The sequence below is a fragment of the Microcebus murinus genome, chromosome 8 (assembly GCF_040939455.1).
Source record: "Microcebus murinus isolate Inina chromosome 8, M.murinus_Inina_mat1.0, whole genome shotgun sequence".
Classification (NCBI taxonomy): Eukaryota; Metazoa; Chordata; class Mammalia; order Primates; family Cheirogaleidae; genus Microcebus; species Microcebus murinus.
In genome coordinates, this window is record NC_134111.1 from 77,681,108 (window position 1) to 77,708,126 (window position 27,019).

General features: G+C 33.8%; 1 protein-coding gene across 1 annotated transcript in view; it reads left to right on the top strand.

The window, feature by feature from the left end:
* Positions 1-27,019, top strand: part of PARD3B (par-3 family cell polarity regulator beta) — a 970,516-nt gene that overhangs the window by 260,643 nt on the left and 682,854 nt on the right. The window lies entirely within an intron of this gene.

Genomic DNA, 27,019 nt, shown 5'->3' on the forward strand with positions numbered 1-27,019 from the left:
CCTAAAAAAACTTAAAGAAAAATTATGCCCTTTGAAATGTACGGCTGCTACAGGAACAGTATCCCTCCCTTGTTTTTAAATCACACTTTTGGTGCCCAGTGAGATGTTTCACCTTCAGTAACATAAGGCCTTTAATTAACTTCCAGTAGCGTATGATTGGACCCCCTGATGTGGCATACTTCCACGTGAATTATTATAATGCAACATACATCCTAGCAATAAGGAAAAATCCAGTAAGTGTTCATGATTATTAATACTACATAAAATCTTTTCCTTTTTATTTGTTAGAGTATACATGGTTCAGAATGTACTTTTATAAGATGTCTCATCTGAAAATATAGAGACATATTAGAGTTAAACATCCAGTTTACTATCTTTTAATAACTAAGCTTGATTTCATTGACTTAAAGTATCCAATAATTTTAAATGTTTGGATTTTCTTATAAAAAATATAAATTATGGTTTCTCTAAAAGAGAACCTTACCTAAGCATATGCATCCAGCTTTGTAAGTTGATGAATTTGGTTCTTAGTAAGTTTGTAAAGAGGCCCTGCTAATACCTGTCTGATGATGAGAAACTCACTACTCTATGGAAAAGACCCTACCCTACTTGGGCAGCTCTACTCATTTAGAATTTTTACCTGTTCTCTGCTTCCTTATAATTTCTACTTCTTGGCAGTATTTTTCTTCAGAAATTCTAGTGGATAAGACCATGTCTTCTTTTTTGGGGGGATAACCCATCACATATTTGCCATGTGTCCTATCCAGCTTTTCTTTCTAGGGCTTACTTCCAGTATCCCATCCCCAATTTGGTTTATTCAACAAAACCATCTGGAGGACTGTGCTCTAAGCATTGGAGCTAACTAGAAAACAATGACATCATCAAGGACCTCATAGAATAATAGGGGACAGACTGATACATATATAGGTAAAGTAAGTGCCATTAAAGAGTCATTGACAAAGACCTCTGAAACAGTAAGATGCTAAAAACTAACATAATGCAAAGCAAGAGGTGGCTTTTCAGAGAAGGTCATAGTCAATTTAGGTTTCGAGTCAACTAGGAATTTTCTTCCAGAAAAGCAGAGTTTTGGAAAGGCATGTTGTGCAGGGGCATTACTGATTAATGGGTACACTATAGTTTGATAGAAGAAATAGGACCTAGCATTCAGTAGATCAGTAGAGTGATTAAGGTTCACAGTCACCTATTGTATATTTCAAAATAGCTAGAATAAAATAATTCAAATGTTTCCAGCATAAAGACAAATATTTAAGGTGGTAGATATTATAATTACACTGAATTGATCTTTACAAATTATATGAATATATTAAATTATTATACATATCCTAAAATATGTACATCTATTATGTATCAATAAAATAAAATTTTAAAAAAGAACACAATTGTATGACATTGAAAGGACCTGACCTGGCCCACTAGGAAAAATTAAAGGTATCCTCTGTTCACTATGTGTAGGTCATAATTTGAGGAAAGAGTGCTTTAACCATGAAGTTAAAGTTATATTCTGCTTACCTTTAGACACTTCAAAGTAAACTAAATGTTGATTTGCCAGATATATAATTAATTTTTTTCCTGCTGGGCTCCACTTAGTTTCCAATTTTATGAAAGGAGCTGTTTGTCACGACGTCATGAGTTCAGCTCTGTTTTAGGTTTCTACTATTAGGTAAGGTAGAGTTTGGGGGTATTATAATAATGGCTACTCCCTATATTTATTTAGCTCATAGTTTTAGGAAGCACCGAGTTTGTGCTTTTACAATAGTGCAATTTTCCAGGAACAAGGTCAGTCAAATGTGTAGCAACACACAAACCAGATCAACATATCAGTTATGTTAATACATTTTCTGTGGCATGGTGTTGTAGACATTTTGTTGAAAGAATAAAAGTATTCTCTTATTTCTAGTAAGATAATTTTAGGAAAACACCTAAGTATTATCAATGTAACTCAAACCTGTCCTACTTATTAACTCTAGATTTTTCCATTTTGCTTTCAGAAATGCTTATCTTACACCTGTCCACAGCTTTGTGGTTACTTCCTGAGGGTGCTCCCTGCCTCAATCTGATGCGGGCGCGCCATCCAAATTCTCAGTTTCCTGTGTACTCATCTAGAGAGGGAGAAATGAGTTGTTTAAGTTTTCTCTTCTCTGTACCCTACACTCCCTTGATTTCTCACTCCCTCCATTTTCCTTGGGGCTTTTTTGAGGGTCAATTTTGCATTCTCATCCTCAAGGTTAAGTAGAAAGGAAAAAAAAACACAAAAAACAAAATTAGTATGGTCAACAGGAAGAACAATCATCCTAAGAACCAGCAACCAACCAACTTCTTCATAAACAACAGCTGTTTTTGTTCAGGATACAGCTTTGAAAAGGGATTTGGAGTAGACATTGAAAGCTTGAATGGAAGGCTCTCATTGTCTATAATGCTGGGTGTCTGGTGCTTTTAATGTGTGAAGAGACCTGTTCCATTTGACAGTAAATATTTTAATGCCACTTACAAGATACATAAACATGTTTTTCTTACAAGTGATGTTCCTTTCCTCTGACTGTGTAGTTCTCTTTCCCAGTCTAGAAGCACATATTCAGGAAGTGAAGGGGTAAGGGATTTACATTCTTTTCTCCATCAGAATACCAAAACTTCTACAACTTACACAATTTAATATTCTCAATATACTTTAAAAAAGTTTATATTATGTTACTTTGTAGTGATTCTTTGAATTGCATAACAAATATAGCTGCATAAAAATGAAAGGGGTCAGAATTAAGGGGTCAGCAAAGCTTTAAAGATGTAGAAGCATTTTCAGATTCAGGCTATTTGTGATAGCTCTGGAGAAATAACTTAATGACCTTAACAATATTTATAGGGGAAATTTTTTCATAATGAAAAATTCTACTCCAAAGCCATTTTCCCATAAAATATTAATATAGAGAAAATAGGAATTATCTCTATATCCACTTTCACTTTTTTCCTACAAAATTGGTACATAATGGCATGTTTTCATGTCATTGCCATTGGCACTTTCTTCTTAGGAGTACCAATACAAATTATTCCCCTTCATATAGTGTTTAGAAGTTTGCATAAAACATTTTCTCTGCTGATTAACTTTTTAAAGTGTGGGTATTTTCAGTGTTTGCACCTCCATATTGCTTTTGGTAATAATTTCTTTGGATGAGGGTTACACACATATTGAATTAATGACTAAATGCTCTATCAGTGGCCAAATGGATCTTGAAGGTAGTGCAACTTCACTAGAGATGAATGAATCACTTAGAGAGTAGGGTGAGTCCATTAGTGTTATATGCATCAGACTTTTATTTCCGAGATTTGATTCCTTCAAACTCATACTATGTGCAATAACTAAATTTAGTACTTTAAAAATATTTCATAAAAATTTACTTTGTCAGCATTTAATTTTTTAATGTAGTCCAAATAAAGATGGAGATAAAACTTTCATGTTTTTTATAAATAAAGAAATACTGTTTACTAAACCATCATAAAGACTTAATTGTGTGTAAGATTTGCTAAATGAAAAACAATACTTGATAAAATTTATATAATAAAAATTTTAAATATCCTATTCTGTCAGTATTCTCCTTTGAAGCATAGCACTTCCCACCTGACTACCCTTGAACTCAGAGATAGCTTTCATTATCTTTTTAGTTAATTTAAATTCCATAAATGCAGTAATATTGAAAACATTTCTTCAGAAATGTTCAGAAAATATTTTTACTTATTGTTGGAAAGTTCTAAGTATATAGTGTACTGAAAGTTGTCAGTCAGTCCAAGTTTTATAATTGCTAACAAACATGGAGTAAATGAAACACTTAATCTCAATTGCTCACGTTGACATTGGTCTAGTCCTAGTAAGTTTTGATTTGTTGCCCCTTGCAAATTGCCAACTTTAATATGAATATGAAAATAGATTTTTAGAAAGTGAATAAAATAGTTGCAATTTTTTTCACTTTGGTCCTTAGAAAACAGCTTTCAACTCTCAGTAGAGTTGGAATAACTTGGATGATATTGAGTACAATAAGAGAACAAAATTGTATATTATGGGAAGAAAACAGATGTGTTTGTCCTACCTAACAACAATAACTACACTACTGCCCCCTTATCTATGGTTTCATTTTCTGCAGTTTCGGTGGCCCACGCTGAAAATAGAGGAGTACAGCACAATAAGATATTTTGAGAGAACATACATAACTTTTATTATAGCATATTATAATTATTAGTGTTGTTAGTCTCTTACTCTGCTTAATTTATAAATTAAACTTTAGCATAGATATGTATGTATAGGAAAAGTATAGGAGATATAGGATTTGGTATTATTTGTAGTTTTAGGCATTCACTGGGGATCTGGGAAAATACCTCCCACTTATAAGGGAAGATTACTGTACTAGAATTTGATTCTTCAGTTGTTTTCCCAAAATAGTGGGCATTTTGATTTAGTCACATTTTGCTCATGACCAGAACATTGATAAGGACAACACCACACAGCTTGTTCTGCAGCTCTCTTTTCTTATGATAAAGTTTCTGCTTGCTTCTTATTTTCCATTTGCATTTGATAAGGTGGTTCTTATACGATAGGTTGAATGCTGGGAGGACATTAGTGCTTGAAAGCTCCAAAATAGATCAGAGTGGAAAATTACAGCTTCAAGAGTATATACTTGAGGAGGAAGTCAAATAGAAGGTGCCTGTCCACATTGAGAAAAGTTCTGCTAAAGCAAAATTAGCAGGTATTTAAAAACATGGAGCATACATCCAGGAACAAAATGAAAAACTCCTGACATTCTATCACTGTGCCTTACTTTTCTTATTAATTGTAGTTATTTGTAAAGCAAGAAAATGCCATTATATGTCTTGTTGAGTTACAAATGCAACAAGTAGCATTCTAGAATGGTATCTTATTAGTGTCAGTGCCTGTTTGGGTGACACCATGACTTGAATACATTGCTATTTAAATGATTTTGTTTCTGACGATGCAAATCTTCAATATATATATATAGATTTTTATAAGATCCCTCGAATACTGGCTTTCCTTTATTTTATGATAAGGGCACATTTCCTGTGGTTTATTTTTCCCCATTTCAGATTAAAAGAATATTCTCTTTCCTCCTTCTACTCATGTTAACAGTTTCCTCAGCTGAACTTAAGACCTTTGGCTCGTTTAAATAGAGCCAAAGGTCTAAATTTGTATAAAATAAAAATTATTGTGACTTGTGACAATGTTTATTGTCACAACAATGTGACTTGGACAGTGCAAAGGCAATATATGTAACCAAAACTTTTGTACCCCCATAATATTCTGAAATAAAAATGGACATTTAAAAAAATAGAACAATTTTAAAAAAGAAAAAAAAACATTGTATCACAGTAATTATTAAGTTTTGCTGTCAATACAATGTAAGAGATTAAATCTAAAATAATGTGAGAAAATTTTTTAACATTGTTGCAATATGTGAAATAGAATTACAAACTCAATTTGACTGAGTTCAAGTGAGTACCACAATTCAGGTTGGTAATATTCCAGAAAGTTCAGCCGCCTGGCAGAAAATTACATATCTGAAAAATTCCCGGACTAAAAATTATTTGAAAAATTTATTTTTATTTATTTGGGTTTTCTTATGTCAGAGTTTATCTCATGTCAGGATATTGAGTTGGTGTGTATTTGTGTGTGTATGCATGTATGTGTGCTTAATAGCAGTTATTTTTCAAAGCAATAGTCTTTCAAGCCTTTCTCTAATCTCTCCAGCATCTAACATGAAGTGATATAGAACTCCCAGGTGGCCAGTAAATATTAGATGTGTCGACACCAGCGTGGGTGTATTGGTGGTAGTGAGAAGAAGAAAAATGATTGTATAGAATTTATATGCTTCAGAATTAAGGTGGTCTCCGCTGCTTTCATTTCCTTTAAAGAATAATATTTTCTCAAATGAGGAGGATTAAGTAAGCACCTTTAAAAAAAAGCAATATATTGACAATATCTGGTAGGAAGGGTTATTATAAAAGAAAGGAGGAACAGTGCTAGAAAAAGAATGGAGGGGAAGAATTGAATAATTAAATTTCTTAAAATGTGCCTGAAAAATTATAGGGATTTTTCTATTTAAATTTATCTTTTAAAAACTCCCTAGAGGAGGAGAATTGTTTCTGTTACAGCTTTAGGATTGCTGAGCAAATGTCTGGAAAAGCTGATTTGAAATAATGTATTTTTAAACTTTAAAACAGTTTAACTCTTTGTTCAAACCTGGCTTCTGATGAAGAGCATTGCTCTGGGCAGCAGGCCTGCAGGGTAGCCTTTTCCCACTTTGTCCAGAGCTGACTCGCTGACTGCTACCTTAGCCCCTCAAAACTGTTGAATTCCTCGCAGCAAAGCTGACTCATTAGGAAATATTATTATAGAATAAGGGTTAATAGGTTATTTTACTAGACTTGGAAAAATTTTCATCAGCTTCAGATTCATGAGCGCCATAGTTCTCAAACTTTGGGGTTCTTCAGAATTCCCGAAAGGTCTTATTCAAACGCAGGTTTGTCAGCCCTGCTGGAAGTTTCTCATTCAGTGGGTCTGAGTTTCTCATTCAGTGGGTCTGAGTTTGCTTTTCTAACAGGTGTTTCCAGGTAAGGCTGATGCTGCTAGACCTGGGCCCAACACTTTAAGAATTTCTACATTAGTGAAAGCTTGGAGAAAAAAACAAATGAGCAAGCCTTGGCCCAAAGTTTGGCGTTCAGCTTTGCAGGTGGACAGATGAGGGCAGTACCACTTATTATTGATTACTAGATACTGTGCCGGGTCTTGACATGCAGTCCTCCATCAACTCTGCAAAGTAAGTCACGGTATATCTATGTTGCAAAATAACCTGAACAGAACTTAGTTTCCTTGACTTGCCTAAAATGTAAAGCCAGGAAAGCAGTCACATCTGAATTTCAGCCTTTGTCTGTATAGATCACCTCCTTACATCAAAGCATTCTTACATGCTTGTTCCCAAAGTGTCTCCATTTCCTCTTCCTTTTCATTTATATATGTTGTTGAGAGGATCTTGAAATTCCTTGTATTTTTACAGAGGAAAAATTTGCCAAAATTACAGTTTGACCTGACAGCCTTCACTCTCAGGTAATATTTATTTATTTAATAGTGAATTTAGGTATGAGTAATGATAATTCAAAAATGTGATGAAAGGTGAATTCTGTCCAATGGTTTTATTAGCAAATTAGCAGAGAGTAGACAGAAACGACTAGTTAGTAAGAAACAACTAGTGGGCAACTATGCAAGAAGGATAGAGATGTTGTCATATCTAATCACAAACGAACCTTTCTGAAAAGAAGCTGTTACCTTTTAAATGCGTGCACTTGTGTTTGTTTTCATCCACAGTGGTGTCAAGGAATCATGTAATTATTATTCCTGTACAGCCATTCCTAAGTAAGTTATTCACCCATTTATATCTAAGAGAGTAAATAATTCTAGTACCACCACAAGTAAATCACAGGGAGAAAAAAACTGTTAAAGAGACTCTGAGTCATGGATTACAGTCATTTAAAATTATTTGATTAGCAATATTAGGTTAGGAGATATAAAAATGCTAAATTTTATTTTTTATTATTTAAATATTTTTATTAAAATAGTTTATGTGGAAATTCAACTTTATGAAATTTAAAAAAGTTCTCTGGGAGATGTCATTTTAGTTATGTGTTATTAAATATGCTAAATACAAGTAAAAATTTTGGTATTAACCTGTGAGCATCTGGATGGCAGGGCCTGTGTGTTATATATTTTTTACAGCAAATATGTAGTCATACATGGTGTGTTGCACGTAACAGAAGTCATTAAGTGTTTACTGAACAAATAATAAAGCATTGCTTCTGCTGAGTTATAGGTCTCTTCTTTTTAGCACAATTAACCTGTTAATTTTTTGTGACATAAAACTTTTATAAGGTGTTTGTTTCCAATAAGAACTTTAACAAGTATGGTGTAAGTTCCTTTTATTTGAAACGTTTTTAATAACCTTATGTTATTGATTTCCTCTTCTAGGTATATTTTAAAATCTTAGACTATTATATGCTTATATGTGATATTTTATAGTTTGACCACCACTCCTCTTACTTTTCCTCCCCCAACTGGGCCACATTCCAGGCCAAATTATTACGGGGAAGAAAGATACAAGATTTTCAAAATATAACCTCTCATAGAGTACATATCTTAAAACAGGAAAATGTATCGTGTATGCTAAGGATTACCTAAAGCTAAATGAGAGTTGAAAATGGAAGCATGTGTTGAATTGAAAGCCAATTTGGGAGAATGTAATAGAGTACAATCTGACAGTGTTAATGTTACCCTGAAAGAGAATAAACTAGAAGCCATAAAAAGTATATGTAGCCACCACTCATTATGATATACAATGTTCCTGCAACTTAAAGGGAAGGAAGAAGATGAAAATAACTAGTTTATGTTAAGATGTATATTCTGATAGAGATTTAACTTTCTGTCTTGAACAACTTTATTATGTAGAAAATCTTAACTTTAGATAGGTAAAGTCTGTTATTTTTAACAATGCTTGGCTGGGCACGATGGCTTATACCTGTAATCCCAACATTTTGGGAGTCCAAGGCAGGAGGGTCTCTAGAGGCCAGGAGTTGAAGAACAGCCTGGGCACTCTAAAAAAAAAAAAAAAAAAAAAAAAAAAAAAAAAAAAGTCAGGGATGGTGATGTATACCTGTAGTCTTATGTAGTCTTAGCCACTTGAGCCCAGGAGTTCAAGGTTGCAGTGACCTATGATCATGCACTGCACTCCAGACTAGGTGACAGAATGAGACCGTCTCAAACGAATAAAAAAAAGCAAAAAACACAGCCGTGAAAAAAACGATACTTATAAACATTATTTTTACAAAAGAGCTTTATTTTAGAAACCAATAAATATTAACTGGAATTATATTTTAATATTTTATAGATTTTACTCATAGAGTAAAAATTACATTGTTAGGTATGTAAGGGGTTGTAATAAAAATCTTTTTAAAATCTTGATGGCACTTGTTAATGTTTTATAATTTATGAAAAACAAGGATTCTAAAGATTGTACATATGCATCGAATCTGATTTACTCTTTTGTGGAATATAAGAGTATGGCTGATTTCTTTTAATTTCGAGAACCTTGCATAGAGGACCCTTGCTTTTATATAGGTTACAAGTGAATAGACTCTGATTTCAGTTGATTTTATTTCATATAAAACTGTAACCTTCACAACTACACATCAGTCTCAAAGTCCTTATAATTGCTCACTATTTAAAAATTATTTTTTCTCTAAACTATATTCTTAAGTGATCTAAAAATTATTTTTAAGATTTTATTATCCTTCTCACCTATAGAAATGATTGACATATATGCCTATATAAAAGTGGAAAACATGTATATGATAAAACACCATGCATAGTTAAAAGATTGGGAAAGAATATCTGTAGATTGGGAAAAGAATATTTAACAAAGGGTAAATATCTAGAATATGGAGGAAAGTTCCTATAAATCCAAATGGAAAAGAATAAAGAAAAGGGAAAAATGCAAAGTTTTAAATAGTAAATTTATAGAAGAAATGAATGACAAACATTGACAAGACATTCATGCTCAGTATTTATCTGGGAATTAGAAATTAAAAGAAAGAACTTTCCTAAGATAGAATTGTTAAGGATTGATAATCTGAAGTGTCGGCTTTCTCACACTGCTGTGGGAAAGTAGTTGTTCTTCACACACCAATGGTGGGAGTGACAGTGATAAAGCCTTTTTGGTACAGCAGTTTAGAGAGTAGCTTTCAGAACTAAAAATATATATAACTTTTGATTGAGCATTCAAACGCTAGATATCTGTTCTAGGGAAATAGACAGGAATGTACACTGAAGAACTGTAATAGTTTGAAAAAAAAAAAAATCCCTGATGTTCATTGCTAAGGATTGATTATGCCCTCCCCGCAAATTTGGATGCTGAAGTCCTAACGCCTATGTGACTATAGTTGGAGGTAGGGCCTATAAAGGACTAATTAAGGTAAAATGAGGTCATCAGGATGGGATCCTGATATGGTAGGGTCAGTGTCCTTATAAGAAGAGACACCAGAGAAGATTATGCTCTGTCTCTTCCCCAGCCGTGTGTGTGCACACAAGCAAGAGGTCATGTGAGCACACAGAGAGATGGCAGCCAAAAGGCTTCATGTGCCAGATCATATTTCTTACACCACTGTCTTGCATGTATGGATGATGTATTATCTCCCTGTTGGATGAATACATTATCTCTTTGTTGACAAGAAATAATTCTTATGCTGGGAGATTGACTTCCTGAAATGTGTTCAGTTCCCTGAACCACAGAGTATATCCAGTCCCTTCTCCCTCTCCAACTCATCCTCTATAGATGAAAGGAGGGAATTACAGAGTCACAGACATTGGGATCACTCTATTCTTATAAAATGTACTGCATATTTTATAATAGTCATATTTCAAGCTTATTACTTTTATTACAGAATGTATATGCACAGATTCAATAATACAATAAGCATTCCTGTGTAGTCACCACACAAATTAAGAAATGGATGATTCCCATATATTTCTATATCCCTAAGTAATAGATAAATTTTTTTCTAGAGGGAAATTTATACTGGCTATTTTTCTGTAATATGCTTTTTGCACTTGGCATCATTTTTAATTCAACCACATTGACACGAGTGGCTGCTGACCACCCGTTGCCATTACTAAAGAGTTACAGCTTTCAAATAGAAAACCATACTGGAAGCCAGCATTAGAAATATACTTAAATTGCTGATCAGTGTACATACACATGCAGAATTGAAAATTCAAATTTCAGAGTAAGCTTGTCTAGACTCATCAACAAACTAGATAGTTTAACATGCATAATTAACAGAATCTTGTATAGTAAATACAATAGTCCCTCCTTAGCCTCAATTTTACTTTCTATGTTTTCAGTTACCTGTAGCTGGCCCTAAAATATTAACTGGAAAATTCCAGAAATAAACAATTCAGAGGTTTTTAATGACATGCCATTCTGAGTAGCATGACGACATTGCAGGTCCTGCCCAAGACGTGAATTATCCCATCACACAGAATAGCCATGCTACTATATACGCCACCCACTATTAGTCACTCATTAGCCTTCCTGGTTATCAATTTGACTGCAGTGGTGTGTTAGTGCTTGTGTTCAAATCACTCTTATCTTACTTAATAATGGCTCCAAAGCACAAGAGTAGTGTTGCTGGCAATTAGGATATGCCAAAGAGAAATTTCCAAGTGCTTTAAGTGAAAAGATGTGAAAAGAATAAGACCATGGAAAGAATAAAAGATATTCTATGCAATGTTTTTTAAGATCTGATTGTTCCTATATTCTGTGCAAATCAATAATGTCAAGATTACTAAATTTTGTCAGATACTCTCAAAAGTTGGCTTAAGTGCTTGCTAACTTTCTGGGTCCCTCTTGCACTTTGATTTTAGTCTATGTAGTTTTTATGGTATTTGATAAATAATGTTTTTCAATTTAAAAATTAAGTTATTTGACTTTGTTATGTTTATCATTTAGAGTTTCTTTTATCTTGCTAGAAGTCACAGTTTCTAGCTTACTAACAATTTTAAAATCCATTTTTAAGGTTCTTTTTAAAGCTCTTGTTGAGATTCTTTACGTTTTCTAATTTATCTCATGATTGTATCACTCTAGTTCTTTGATTTAGAGGTTGCTTGGCTATATAAATTGACTTTATGAAATTCTTGCAACACATAATTTTAGGGAGGTAAAATGTCACAAATGAGAAGTAGTGGCTATTGGAAAAGACATCCATTGAGATTTACGAATCAAATTTGGGGTCTATTAACCTTGACAGAATAATTAGAATGCTGTCATTTTTCAAGCAGATAGAGAAAATGAATACTCTATAGGACACACAGGGTACTCAGAATCTCCTGAGAATTATGATTATTTCTAATTCACAAATTACTGTGTGCATATTCTTTAAAAATAGAAACTCTTTTGATAAATATGTTTGTAATTAAGACTTCTAAACTCAGCCACTCTGCATTGCTGTTTCAGCATATGACTAAGCTGCTTATTGACCTTCTTGCAACCTTTTAAATGAGTATAGTTTGAGGTGCTGAATTCTAACTAATATGAAAAAGATCTTGGCATTTAGGGAATAGGGAAGTGCTGACATCTTTGTAATCTAACTTCTGAACCTTCTTATGAAATTTAAATGTTAGTACAATGTTATCATCCCAAAACACTAATTTGAAGAATCTTTAAAAGACTAGATTTCCACACATTAGAGCTTCGTGGGCATCTGATTAATGATAGGTTAGTGACACATTACTTAGCATTTATAATAAAGGGATAAACCTCAGAAGAAGTAATAGTTTTTCAAAACACTGCCTGTGGTTTTTTTTTTTTTTTTCCTCTAAATCCCTGACAGTATATACTTACTTGTAGCTGGGACCTATGTTTAAATTAGCATTTAAAGTTTTTCTCAGCTTGCCTAAATAATCATGAAAAATTGGGAGTTAAATGAGTATGTCCTTTTACAGAAAGATAAGTAAATTATCATTTAGTGTTTTTGGAAGCAGTGGTGATTTCTCATAATGGAGAGATTGAGAATTTGTGGATAGTGAATGAAATAATTAAATAAAGTGGTATTTATCTTTCTAAAAACCAAATAGTTAATAGTTAATATCTACTAACATATATACACACATATCTGTGCATTTGGCATGTGTTAGTCCAGGTTCTCAGATGGTAGTTAGTCCTGTCAAACAACTTGTATGGTTTGTCTTGGCAAAATTCCAGTATTTGGTGCTTGCAGATTTGCTACTTGAAGCTTAGTTTATATTTTGTCTGTTTTGTTGAAAATACTGTGTGATGCAAGATTTGGTGGTATGATATTCCTGTTTTGTTACTTTTCTTCCTTTAATTTTCCTACTAAATAAATATAAATGGGAAATGATCACCTTATAAGTGAATTCATTCTTCCAGTAAAAAAGAAGTAATTGAAGCCATTGTGTTGCCTTGATATTTTGAAGAAAGTAAACCTTTCTGGGATAGCTGAAGTTTTCTATTTACTGTCATTGGGATTCATAGGCTTTTGAGAAGTGAACTTGGGTGAACCATCTTAGTCAAAATATATACATGCATGCATGATTAATAGGGTGAAAGTGATGAAAGCATGTAAAAGGCTGAAGTTACTGCATTTGGTGATCCTAGCTCAGCAGGAAGTTGCTGATGAAAGTGTCGTGTCTTGAGCTCATTGTATTTACTTCATTCTAGTGGGCAGAGCTGGGAGGTATTCTTAGAGTCCCTGATTCCTACTCAGGGGTATTGCTTTTTTTCTAGATTACCTGAGCCACCCCTGACCACATGCTAAAGCATGTGATTGCCTGTGAGCTTGCATAGTTTGTGAGCTAAAGCAGGAACTGTGTTTCATGTATCTTTTATGTTTCACATAATGTCTCACAGTGCTCCACACATGGTATATGCTGCCTTTATATTGGTAATTTGATCATTATGACTGTCTCCCAAATTGTACAGAATGCTGTGCAAGGAATCATATTGTTCCCATCTGGTAAAGTAAGAGAAACAAGTGCAGAAGTACTGTTGGTCTTCTGACTTCTACACTAATGAATTTAATTAGTCTTGCATTTGGTTACTAGACTGTGCTAATATTTCTGGTTGGAATTTCTCTTAGAGAAAATGGTTCTAAGTTCAGAAAAACTTGAATATGTGAATATTCTTAAATAGAATGTCAGTGTTCTCAGCCATCATAAACTGAAGCATAGTGACCTTCCCTAGTTTATACCAGTGTGCTCCATTCTTTCCTATTTATTAATCTTACTGAAGCACATACTTCCCTTTCTGCTTTTCTTTATCAGTCACCAATAAATATTAGTGAACAAAAATAGAAAATAATGCAAATCTGTCTGCCTATATGATTTTGCTATTTGTAAGCCCTGGAAGGGTGTGGTGAGTAGTAATTATCTCCCCCTTCCCACTTCCATACTAATCAAAGTGACTTTCCCCAAGGATTTGGAAGTAATAGAATATCAGAAGGATATTAGAATGAATAGAATAGAATTAAACTACCTTCTTGCCAGCATGAGTGGTAAGCATTGCACCAAGCTAGGTTCTTAATTTAAAATTTATTTTATAGGTTTTTTTCCTAAAATTAACTTTAAAATGAGATTCCTTGATAGTTATCATTTTGCTATGACTATTAAACTATATTTGAGCTTACCATTAAATATTTTAAACATATTAAATAGGTTAGAAAACTTGACACTGTATTATCATTAATAAATGGATACATTACAATAAAATGCCCATTATCAACTGGCCAACATAATGATCTCAACAAAAAGAACAAAAACACATGGAGCTAGCATTAGTCTCTGTGTTTTTGGTCGGTGGTTTTGATTGGTGAGACAATTTGAGTATGAAATCACTACAACTCCCACAGTGTGATACAAGGAGAGGTATTAAAAAATAAAATGACAATTGTATTTCATAAGGGGCTTCTCTTTAATACATTTAGGAACTGTTTTATCCTAATAGGTTTCTTGCAACAAGTTTTTCTTGGCAAAATTTGTTTGTCATTTTGGAGGCTATTTTCTTCAATAGTATTTTAGCTGATTGCTCTGCTTTTAAATTCCAATGGAGTGCATTACTCTTTAATTTCCATTATTGCTATTATGCAAAATATTGTATACATATTTAGTGTGTGTATATACATATATGTATACAGGTAATAATCTAGTTAAGTCTTACTATAACTTATTAGGATAATACATAAAAGTAATTTTATAATAAAGCATATAATGATCATGTGTTGCCTTTTGTCCAATATTTTTTAAATAGCCTCTTTGTTAATAACAAAGAGAATTATCATACTTTTTCCCGATATAAATTGGAATGATGTTATAAACATTAAGCAAATAATTTATGAGTTGATATTTAAATACTAGGAAAAAAATCTATACACAACAAGCTGCTTTAAGCAGTAGATTTCTAGAGATTAGAATATTTCCCAAGAGGCTGAGGCATCATGCCTCTGGTCTCAGTCTTAATGTGCTCGAAACATGCAATAATTCTGCAGAAATGCAATGCTCCAGAGTGTCTTGTTTCTTAATTATAAAAGCGGTTCTAATTATTCCATTTTAAGTGCTAACTTATTTAAGTTTTAAAGGCTCAGTAACTCAGCTGAAATTTCTTTAATTGAGACAGAATGGGGACTGTTAAATATTTGTTGTTTCTAATAAGATAAAGTATATAATAAAAGAGAACCCAGCACAACCTTATTTGATGTCTTAATAATAAAAGATAACATTGTTGAAGTTTTTTCTGGCCCTAAGTCATTATATGATATTTCTCAATTCTTTGTCATTATTCTTAATGAAATATTGAAATAATGAAATATTAATACTTAGAGTTCATTGTGTTATTTAACTCATTATCAAAATGTGGAAGAATTTGCTAGCAAGTGTTTCCTACTTTCTGCTCATTGGCATTATATTTGACATTCTATTTTTGTAATCACATTTTTTCTAACCACTGTCATTAAGTATTACTATGTGCTATGCCTTATTTGAGAAATATACGTTGCATAATTTTAAGAGTCTACAAGAGGGATAATAGAATATGTTACAGACTATGGCACTATGTAAAACCTCTACAATAATGAATCGAGTGGGGATTGTGGAATCACAACAGAGGGTATCTCGCTCAGTCCTCTGAGTCAGGGACATCGTCCTGGTAGATGTCATATTTGGGCTGAGTTTTGGATAACAATTTAGTGCTAGATGGATGAAGCCTGGATGTGTGAAAGTTAGGACAGGAGGGCAGGTTGGCACGGTTGAGGCCAAGGGTCAAACAAACTACAGTCATGATTTGGTCTTTATGTAGTGCTCTGCTTGGTTACACGCAGGCAGACATAAAGAAGCTGGCAACGAGAGTCAGTATTGAAACTTCATATGTACACAAGGTCAGAAAACGAAAGAACATGGTGACGGTCATGGCAAATAACTAAATGAGTGTTGAATTAAATTTGGAAAGAACAAAAAAAACTATTTAAGGATATGTTCAATTATTTTTTTCCACAAATATTAAATGAGCTCTTTTTATGCACTAAGCATGGTGCTAGAACCTGAGGAGACATCAGTGAACACAATATGATCCTTGCCCACATGGGCCTCTGTCTGGCAGAAGAAATACATTTTAATAAATCATTGCACAAATATGTGTAATTATAAGTTGTGGTTAATGCGAGGTAGAAAAATTGAAGGATTTAAGAGACAGGAGATAGAAGAGTCATCTTCAAATGGAGGTGGGGACCAAACTAGCATTTCTACAGAAAGAATATTATGCCGAGGCCTAAAAGCTAGGAACATAGCAATGGAAGAACAAGGAGTAGAATGTTTTTGGTAAAGAAAGGAGCATATGTAAAGATCCTGCACTAGAGCAGAAATTGGACACTGAAAGAAAGACACTGAAAGAAACTCCATGAGAATGAAATAAAGCCGATGTGAGAAAAGTGATGTAAGAGGAAGCTCAGAAGGATAGGTGGAAAAGAATGCAGAAGAGTCAAGAAACTGAAAAATGGAAGAAAGAAGAGGGGAGCCAACTCTTTCAAGGTCTGTATGAGAGTGGTGCTGTTCAGTAGGAGCTTGAGGGAACTTTTCCTCCATGGATGCGGTAAGGAAGATGGCTAAGTAAGGTGGAAGTGATGACAACATTCTTTACTAAGAGTGTAGGTGAGAACACATCAAAGATTGTTTTGAGAAAAGTGACTGAAATCTAGTTTGGAAGAAGGAGGATACAAGGGAAGCAAGGAAGTCTAGATAATCTATTGAAATATAGTGATGATAACACAGAAAATATAGGTTTGTAATTAAAGATTCTGGAAGACTGTAATAATGGGGCCTTTATTTTTCACCAAGGATGGATGAATATTTCATAGTGAATGCACAGTGCTGGACACATAGCAAACATCCAATAGCTTTCAGAACGGTTGATGTCTTGGTACATAGGGCTCAATGTCTCCTGAACAGAAAATACACTATTATTCAAAAATATTTTAAAAATTAGGTATTCATCTCTTTATCATAAAGAGGGGTATACTTCTAAGGTTTCAGATCTAGTCAAATGTAAATACAGTTGTGTGATATCCATAGTGGTGTAATCAGATGACTTTCTTTCAATAATTTTCTCCTTCCTCCACTCTTAAAATTTTTAAATATTTAAATTAACATAATTATATATGTTTATGCAGGACAGTGCATGTTTTTATCTATGTATACATTATAGAAAGATTCAGTCAAGCTAATTAACATATCTATCACCTCATCAATTTATCATCTTTTGTAGTGAGAACACTAAAAATCTATTTAGCAATTTTGAAATATGCAATATATTATTACTAACTATGGTCACCAACTAGTACAGCAGCTCACTAAAACTTATTCCTCTGGTCTAACTGAAACTTTGTAACCTTTGATCAAGGTTTTCCCTTCCTCCATCCCTGCTTCCCACTGGTCCCATCTTCTGGTACCCACTGTTTTACTCTGTTTTTATGAGATTGATTTTTTTTTTTTTTTTAGATTACACATGTAACTAACTGAGATCATGTGTTTGTCTTTCTGTACCTGGGTTATTTCATTTAACATAATGTGTTCCTCTTATATTCCAAGTGATAGAATTTCCTCTTTTTTAAGGTTGTGTAGTATTTCATTGTATGTATGCATACCACATTTTATTTATTAATTCATATATTCATTCATTTGTTCGTTCATCTCTCAATGGACACTTAGGTTGCTTACCTTGGTTATTGTGAATAATGCTGAAATGAATATAGAAGTATAAAAATCCCTTTGACATACTGATTTCAATTCCTTTGGGTATATATTCAGAAGTAGAGATTCTGAAGCAGAGATTCTGGTTATTCTATTTTTGTATTTTTGGGGAGCCTCCATACTATTTTCTAAAATGGTCATACTAATTTACATTCCCATCAACAGGGTACAAAGGTCCCCTTTTCTCCATATCTTCAACACATATCATTCATCTTTTTTATAATAACCATTCTAACAGATGTGAGATGATATCTCATGGTGGTTTTAATTTGCTTTTCCTGATGGTTAGAAATTTTGAGCATTATTTTAATATATCTTTTGGTCATTCATATTTTTCTTTTGAAAAATATCTTTTCAGATCATTGGCTCATTTATTAATTGGGTTGTTTTCTTGCTATTGAATTGTTTGAATTCCCTACCTAAATATATTTTGGATATTAGCCCCTTATCAGATGTATGGTTCGAAAATATTTTCTCCCAGTCTGTGGTTTGTCTCTTCACTCTGTTGATTGTTTCCTTTGCTGTGCAGAGGTTTTTAGTTTGATGCAATCCCAAGTGTCTGTTTTTGCTTTTATTAATATTACCTGTGCGCCTGGAGTTGTATCTATTAATAGTAAATCATTGACAACACCAATGTCATGGAGCTTTTCCTGCTTCTTCCAGTTATAGTTTCAGGTTTTATATTAAGTCTTTTATTCATTTTGAATTGATTCTTGTATATGGTTAGAGATAAATTTCATTCTTATGCATGTGAATAAACAGTTTTCCCAGCACCATTTATTGAAGAGACTATCCTTTCCTCATTGTGTGTTCTTGGCACCTTTGTTGAAAAGTAATTGACCATGCATACTTGGATTTATTTTCTAGGCTTTCTATCCTATTCCACTGTTTGATATGTCTTTTTTTTTTTATGCCAGTACCATGCTATTTTGATTATAATAATTTTATAATATATATTGAAATCAGGGAGTGTGATGGCTCCAACTTTTTGGTCAACATTGCTTTGGGTATTCTGTATCTTTCCTGGTTCCATATATCCCTTCCTTTTCCTTTACCAGTTTGTGAATTTACCCCATGCATTTTAGAGTAGAACCTCCATCCGACAATAACTTCCTCTTAAGAATAAAGAGTATGTCAGTCTCTCAAGCTGTTGATACCTTGATGAGTTGTTCTATGTGAAAGAGAGTGTAGGGAAAGGAAAATGTATTTCCTCACCTATCCCTAGGTTCATGTCTGGGGACCCAGTAACAAAAGACAGATATAAGTTTATTTAATATGAGTCTTACATGACACAGGGGTTTTCAAAAGGAAATAAAGACTCAAGAAAACAAGGAAACCTGTGTATTTTTATGCTAAGTTTGATTAAGAAGTTGACAGATGTGGAAAGTATTATTGACAAAGGGAATGGGAACTTATCAAGACTTACTTGTTCAGTTTCTTCTCTATGTTCCTGTGTCTTCAGACATGAGAATGTTCCTTTCCTCTGAGTGTAGGTCAAAAGATACAAAGCAGCAAATATTTAGGATGAACAGATAGAAAGATCTAATGTACAACAGGAGGACTATAGTTAATAATAGTGTATTGCATTTAGATTTCTTGCTAAATGAGTAGCTTATAGTTACTCTTGCTATGGGGGGAAAAATGGTTACCTATGTGAAATGATGACTATGTTAATTTGTTCCACTGCTGTAACCATTTTACTATGTATGTGTATCTTATAATATCATGTTATATACCTTAAATACAAACAATAACATTTATTTTAAAAACACTAGCTTCTGATCTCAATTAGAATTTTTATAAACAATCTTATGTTTCAGAATATTTATGCCTTTTAACCTTCACAAAATTATGCATCATTCCCATGTTTCTAATATTCGTATTGTTTTGCCGAAGTATTTTAGGAAAATGAAAAGTCTCTTGAAAGAACATTTTTATTCCCAAATTTTATTGAAATGAGAATGTGAAATCCTAGGTGTAAATACTGTTTTCATATTATTTTTGTTAAAAATGATATACTTGAAGGCAAAAAAAAAATTGTGACATAGAAGAGGAAGATTTGGCAGATAATTTTTTCTTCTTTTTTTCTTAAGGTGAACAGAATGTGGCTAATAGCTATTGTGAAATTTTACTTAGTGATTTTCAGAAATGTTCAACTGTAACAAGTATGTACTGTTTCATTGAGAATAGAAATTTGGTAAATCAAAACTAGAAAATTTTCATTACATTTTAGGAGTAGAAAAGATGGTGTGTTTTTAGAAATTGATGAGAATAGCCATCTGTCCCAATGTCAAGATCTGTGGTTTACAAAGCTAAAAGATTTAAAGGAAATGTGGAGGCTAATACAATAAGAGCACCCACTACCATTTATAAAGATCAGACATGGCGATGGAATACATAACCATCTGTAGGGATTGGGAAGCTTCAGATGTTATGGCTTAAAATATGTATATTTTCTGACATTTGGGTAGAATGATTTCCTTTCTTATGAGTGAACTTGATTCCTGACATTCACTTAAATGCTGATTTAATTTTGGTGCTAGGATAGCAAAGGCTTCGAAATTTCATGGTAGTTGAGTTATCCTGGGATTTTTGATGAGTGACTGGGAATAAAAAGGGCCTCCCTCTAGAGGCTGGGTGGTGATGGAGACATAAGATAAATTCCCAGCAGTAACAAATCTGGAAAGAAAAGCCCTTGAGTATAATCCACAGCAAAGCCTGAAGCTCTCTTGCTTTAAGGAATTTCCTGGTGGCCTTAGGGAAGATATTAATGGAACTCTTTAGGCTTAACCTTGTTAAGAGACTGTTATGCAGCCCTTGTTGTTTCTACTTTAAAGTCAGGAATTTTAAGTAGATTAGAATGAAGAACAGTGCAGCGTAAAGTTAACATTATACTGTTAATAACATTCAACTGAATTATTAATTCCTGCCAGAAGTTGCATTTAAAATAATCAGGATTAACTGTAGAAATATGGATTGTTTTCTCCTTTTTGCTCCTTTATCTGAAGAATAATTTATTATAATTAAGAATACCTTATAAAAACAAAAGGAAACACAGCTATAAAAACTTGTTATATTAATGACTGATTATATTAAGGTTCTTTAGCTGTCTGATTCCGAAGGAAATTGTTTCGTTCCAACTGTCGGAGCTTTTTGTCTTCTTTAGAACCAGTCTGCTAGAGGGTAGTGTTTGGGATGGTTACCAAGAATGGTTAAAACTGGAAGGTGTTGGTTTGCTCATTCTCTCTTCTGGTGAGAGAGCCATTTGAAACAGCATACAGGCAATGTGGCCTGGACTCTGAAGCAGAGAGCCTGGCAGATGGTACTGCAGGGTGGAGAAACTGCTGGCAGATGGCATGGACTATTTGAGCAACAAAGAGACTTTTGGCTACCAATGCTAAGAGTTGGAAAGAAAGAGGACGACAGCTTCACCAGCGTTGCCAGCTTGTATACAGAAAACGTTTTGGCAGAATGGAGACTGATAAAAGATATTCAATTGTTAACTACGGGGAAAGAGAGGAGTTGTTGTTATTGAGTTTCCTAAGTGTGTTCCCTCTGGTGTGATTTGAACATAGTTTCATATGGAAGAGCCCCTTAGAGATCATCTAACCCAACTATGGTGCCTGACGGCTTGGATGTACTCATTCTGTTTTTATTACCAAAAATATACCTCTTTGAAACTGTATTTATGAAAAGTATTATACACTTTTCCTTCCTATAAGATTTTTAAAAATCTTTATTGATGTCTCCATTGCCCTAGTTTCATATTACATGACAAAAACATAGCTTTGTGTTGTGCAGATTAGGAGTGATTCTTGTTTTTCAAATTATGCTGCCATTCAGCCATGATCAGCATGCAAAAATAATGTGTGGTGAAGGTTGGCCAGTATGACATATAGACTTGAAGTTTTATCTGCAGAGGTGTGTGTAATTGTGTCACTGAATGCTTAGGAGGCTATAGTCATTACCACGTGTATCATATTTGTTTAAGCATTTAGTTTCTAATGATTTCCTTGGTGGCTGCTACTATTTTTCATTTGTGTCTTTTTCACCTATTGCTACCTAATATCTTTCCCTCCTATGCCTCTTGTTAGGTCTTGTGTTTCCAGAATTAATTAATTTCAGTGACTTTTATCTAATAATCTTTATCCACAAGTAGCACTTTAAACTGAAATAAATAACTTGGCTGTTCTAAAATAATTAACATATCAAGGACAGTGTTAACAAAAATATTTAGGGATATTAAAAAGAAATTTCTTTTTGTTAATTCTACACCAAGGAATATAAATGAAATTTAAAGTGGAAACACATTGTTAGAAGTAGTAAAACCAATTTCAAATATATTCTTAAGAGTTATTTCTTCCCAGCCCACTAAAGTTTAAGTTTTTGGTATTTCAATTATTTAGAAAACTGCTGAGGTTTTGGACATAATTGAAAATGCTACTGAATGGAGATCAAAAGCAAAAAGTAAGTTCTTATTGGTGTCCTTTGAGATACTCTTTGAGCCACCCAAATTACCATCATGATGACTGTTTAACTTTTTAGAAGTCCTCTCAGTTTTTGGACTCTTACCTTACATAGCTTTCTATCTTTGTGATGCAATTCTTCTCAGCCTATACAAGACTAGAAGCATATGATTGGAAGTAGAGAGCTGCAAGAGTGAAGCATGAAGATAAAAAGGCACAGAGATAGCTTAAGATAAGAAGGAACCCATAAAAATTATTTAATTACAGAAGAGTGAAGTGATGGCTTCAAGTCTTCAAGGGGAAAAATACCTTATTTCAATAGACTGTCATTAAGACATTTAAAGGAAATTTGTCAAAAAAATGGCTAAAAGTTTTGAGACCTAAAGGACAATTTTCTAGAAAAGTCACATATTTAGAAACTTTCATTCCTTGTTGTATTAGATTTTAAAAAGGACTAAATCATATGATTGTTTTTACCACTAAATAATTGTCATAATTTGTAAATTATATTTAGAATCTTTGCTTAGAGGGCTATGCCTTTGTAGTCGACATATGATATTTACTCCCAGAGATATTATTTTTTGTTGTCCTCATGACAACGAAGGGTGGTGGTTCTAGTTGTATAATGGAAGCCTCTGGGCCACACAAGCCTGGCAGCCCTCATTTTGTCTTAGCCTTAGGCAAGTCACATCACTTTTTCTCTCTGGAACTCTTTCTTCTCGCAAGGGAGTTGGCTTTTAATGTCCTTTCTTTTCTTTTTTTTTTTTTTTTTTACTAATCTCTGAAGCTTTTCCTATCACTCCATGGTATAATTTATAAAAAGGAAAAATTGGTATTGATATTGATTAGCATATATGAATGGGTATTGATAGTAACATACATGATATTGATTAGCATACATGAATAGCATACATTGATTTAACAACATGAATAGGAAAAATTGATACTGATATTGAGTATTATGCAGGATATTGATATCGATTTGCTTCATATTCCACATTTATAATTGGGCTTCTTTGTCTTTTAATGCCAGTTTCCTCCTCTGTGAAATGTGAGAGTTGGTTCAGCTAGATGAAATCTGTAAGATTGATACTGCATCAAAGACTAAAAGTTTTTTAGATAAATTCATGATTCCTGTCCCTTTTTTTCTGTCTCCAAGAACCTCTCATTAGAACACTCACATGTGTGCTTGCCACCAGAGTCCCACTCCTTCACCATCTCTCTATCCTCTATACCACTTGCTTTCTTCCCCACTGTGATAAATTTTAAGTCTTTACACTCTGGGATGAGACACACAGGGCCTTATTCATCAGTGCATCTCCCATGTCTAGCCAAATACTTGTTTAGTGAATTAATGCAAATAACTCTAGCCATCCCTTGGTCCCAGTGCTTCATCTTCCACTTGGGATTCCATATTCCTATCACCTTCCTCACACTGGTTAGCATTCCTGCTTCTACTTCCTCATGGCTCAAAACTGTCACAGCCCTTTCTTGTGTCAAGGCAGGAAACAGGGTGTGGGAAAACCCCTCATTCTCATTGTCAGACACTAGGCATTAGGAATTACAATTTGTAATCTTTTTTTTCCCATAAAGGAATGTTTAAAATTGTTGTTAGCATTGGTATTTTAATACAGATGCAGTGTGAGTTAGATAAACTTTTGTTGCCTGGCTAAGGAATGTAACCATTGTTTACAACATAGTAACGTTTCTCTGGGAATATATATTCTGGGTTTCAAGTAACCCATTTGTAAATACATTTTGGTGAAACAACCCAGTTACAATTTGAGAATGGAATTTAGGCCATACGTGTAGAAAAGTATATTCAGATAAGTATGGATGCTGAGGTAGATGAAATTTGCAGTGCCTCAAAGACAAGTTTTTAGTGTGTGACAAAAGATGATAGTACTTTCAAATCAGTCATTGGCTTTTCCCATATGCATAGATTTTCATGTTAAGCAAAACCTTTCTGGAACACATCTACAAGAAAAAAATAAAGTCGAATTTTGTGAAAATTGAATTTGAATAAGGGCTTCATTATTACAAACTTTGCCAATCCTCACTGTTTATAATTCCAAAGAAATTTTCAGTGAATTATTTTCATTTAAGCTGTCATCTGTGTTTTGATTTTCCTTGGGGTGCTCCTTTCATTTTGATAGTGCTTCACTGGAGAAATTGTTTGATGGCAAATAGACTGTTTCCTATTCTGTTTTTACACCTCTACTTTTCTTTATCTTGAAGTCACTACCATCTTTTGCCTGGAATCCTATAGTATACCCCTAAGTCCTTCCTGTGCTTCCATCCCTGCCCTGCCTCTGGCAGATCCACATACAGAAGTGAAAGGAAGCTTTACTGTGTAACCCACTGTTTTATTTTTGAGATTAAACCCTCCAGCCCTTGACTTAGAGTAAAATATAAACTTCCTTTCAGGGGCTTGAGAGACCCTACAGGACCTGGCCCTACCGACTTCTCTGAGCACAGCCGCCTTCTGACTCAGCATGTCCCAGCTTTATTGACTTTGCTATACTCCTTGAACAGCCAAGGTTCTTTCTTGCCACAAAACTTATGCACTGTTTTTTTCCTTCCCTGTTTGACTCCTAGAATCTTTCCTGTAAGCAGTACTTGTTTAGAATTAAAGTGCCTGCGCAAAGTCTCCCTATTCAAAGAGGCCTTCCTTAACCATCTTAATATTGGTCTAAAATTAGACCCATCACTTTCATCTCTCTCCATTATATAACCGTGTTTCTCTATCTCCCTGGCAGTCATTACCATTTGAACTAATTTTATTTGTATGCTTAAGGTCTATCTGTGACTTTTGAATGGAATCTCTGAGACAGGAACATTGTCCGAATTGCTTACCGCCATATCCCGGGTGCTTAGAGCAGTGTCTGGTACATTATAGACACTGAAATATCTAAGTGAGGGAATAAACGATTGGTTTGGATATTGGATTTTGATTACGTAAGTCAGGATCTCTCAGCCTGGGCACTGTTGACATTTGGGGCCAGATAATTCTGTGTGGAGGAGGAGCTGTCCTGATAGAGTCCTGGCCTTTATGCACTAGATGCCAGTGACACTCTCCCAGTGTGAGAATAATGCCACCAGACATCGCCCCTGGTTGAGAAATACTGACATAGAAGAAGAATGAATCTCAGTATTAAAGAGTACAAAAGATGCAGAGAATTCGTTTTCACCATTTATGAGCTGTGTGACCTTACACTCTTACTGCTTAATCTTTGAACCTTGATTGTGAATTATTGTGAGGATTAGATGAAGTTCTTGCTTTCTGGGTAGATCCTGCCCATGACCAATGCTAGCCTTCCAATCCATTAGCTCCCCACTCATCCTTATCATATACCTTCACTGAGGTCTTCTACTGGACATTGTGATGTCTTGTATTACTGAGGTTCTTTGAAATGCTAAGTGTTTCTTCTGTTTTTCTATTTTATTTTATTTAACTCTTATATCTCATGGAGAATGAATTTTGAGATGGTTTGTGGTAGGGTGGTAATAGATCCAGGGAGTTCAAAATTAATTTCCACCATTTATTAATTATAGGACTGTCTGTTCTTATTGATTATTCTCTGTGAACTTTAGTTGTGAGTTACTGTGAGGTTTAAATGAAATAATGTAAATGAAATACTAAGAGATGGGCACATATGTCATGCTTACCATGTGAGCTCTTGCCTCTCCTTTTTCTTAAATTTTCCCAAATGTTTTGTACACACACATACACACATATGTGTGCACACTTACATTTATCTAGTTATTAAATATACCAATCAGATATTCATCCAAAAAACACCGGCCACCTACTTATTAGGTACCAGTGCTATTCTATTCTGGAATTGGAACAGTCAAAAAATAGTGTCATCAATAGCAGTTATTAACAGTGATGTTATTATTAGTTAGATTGTTATCTGAGTTGTATATGAGGTAAAAATAAATACATACATACATATATATATATATTTGAAAAATCACTCTACTCTATGAACATTCAATTTAGGGACATAATCATTTGAACTACTGTATTGTTGAAAAAGAAAAGTTCTTGCGAAAACGGTATTGCCCCACTATTTGAGGATTTGTTGATGTTTTTGGAAACAATATGAGAAGCCTAAACCTTTGATCTAATTAAGTTCGAGTTTTTGACCTGACAAATCTGAATGATTTAGACATTTAGAAAAACGTCTTTTCAGTTTGATACTACTTTCTGATTTACTGTACTTCTGAACACCCTCAACTCTCAAATTAGTGCTTGAGGTCTGTATTATCAAAGACCATAAAAACTACATTTCTGCATTGTTTAAGATTTTTTGTATCTTCCAGTCTGAGAATATCTGGATTGGACTGAATTTCCTCTCAGGGAGATGGGTGAAAATAACTTTTTGCAAAACATGACTGCATCATCCCTGAGCACCATTACAACATGCTTAATGGGCTGTAATAGTATTTTTATTACCTTACAACTTTAGCTCCCTTAACGTGTTTGAAGGTCTTTAAAATGCACCTTTGAGCATTGTTCCATGAGCTTTGTGTCCCTTGAATAAATATTATACCCCTATTGACTTTTTAATTTTGAAATTTGATAACAGCAATGAAAGAGAAATCCCTGATCATTTTATATGTTTTGCCACTTTATTTTATATGGCTTCTTTCCCTTTCCAGGGATGTATTTAGC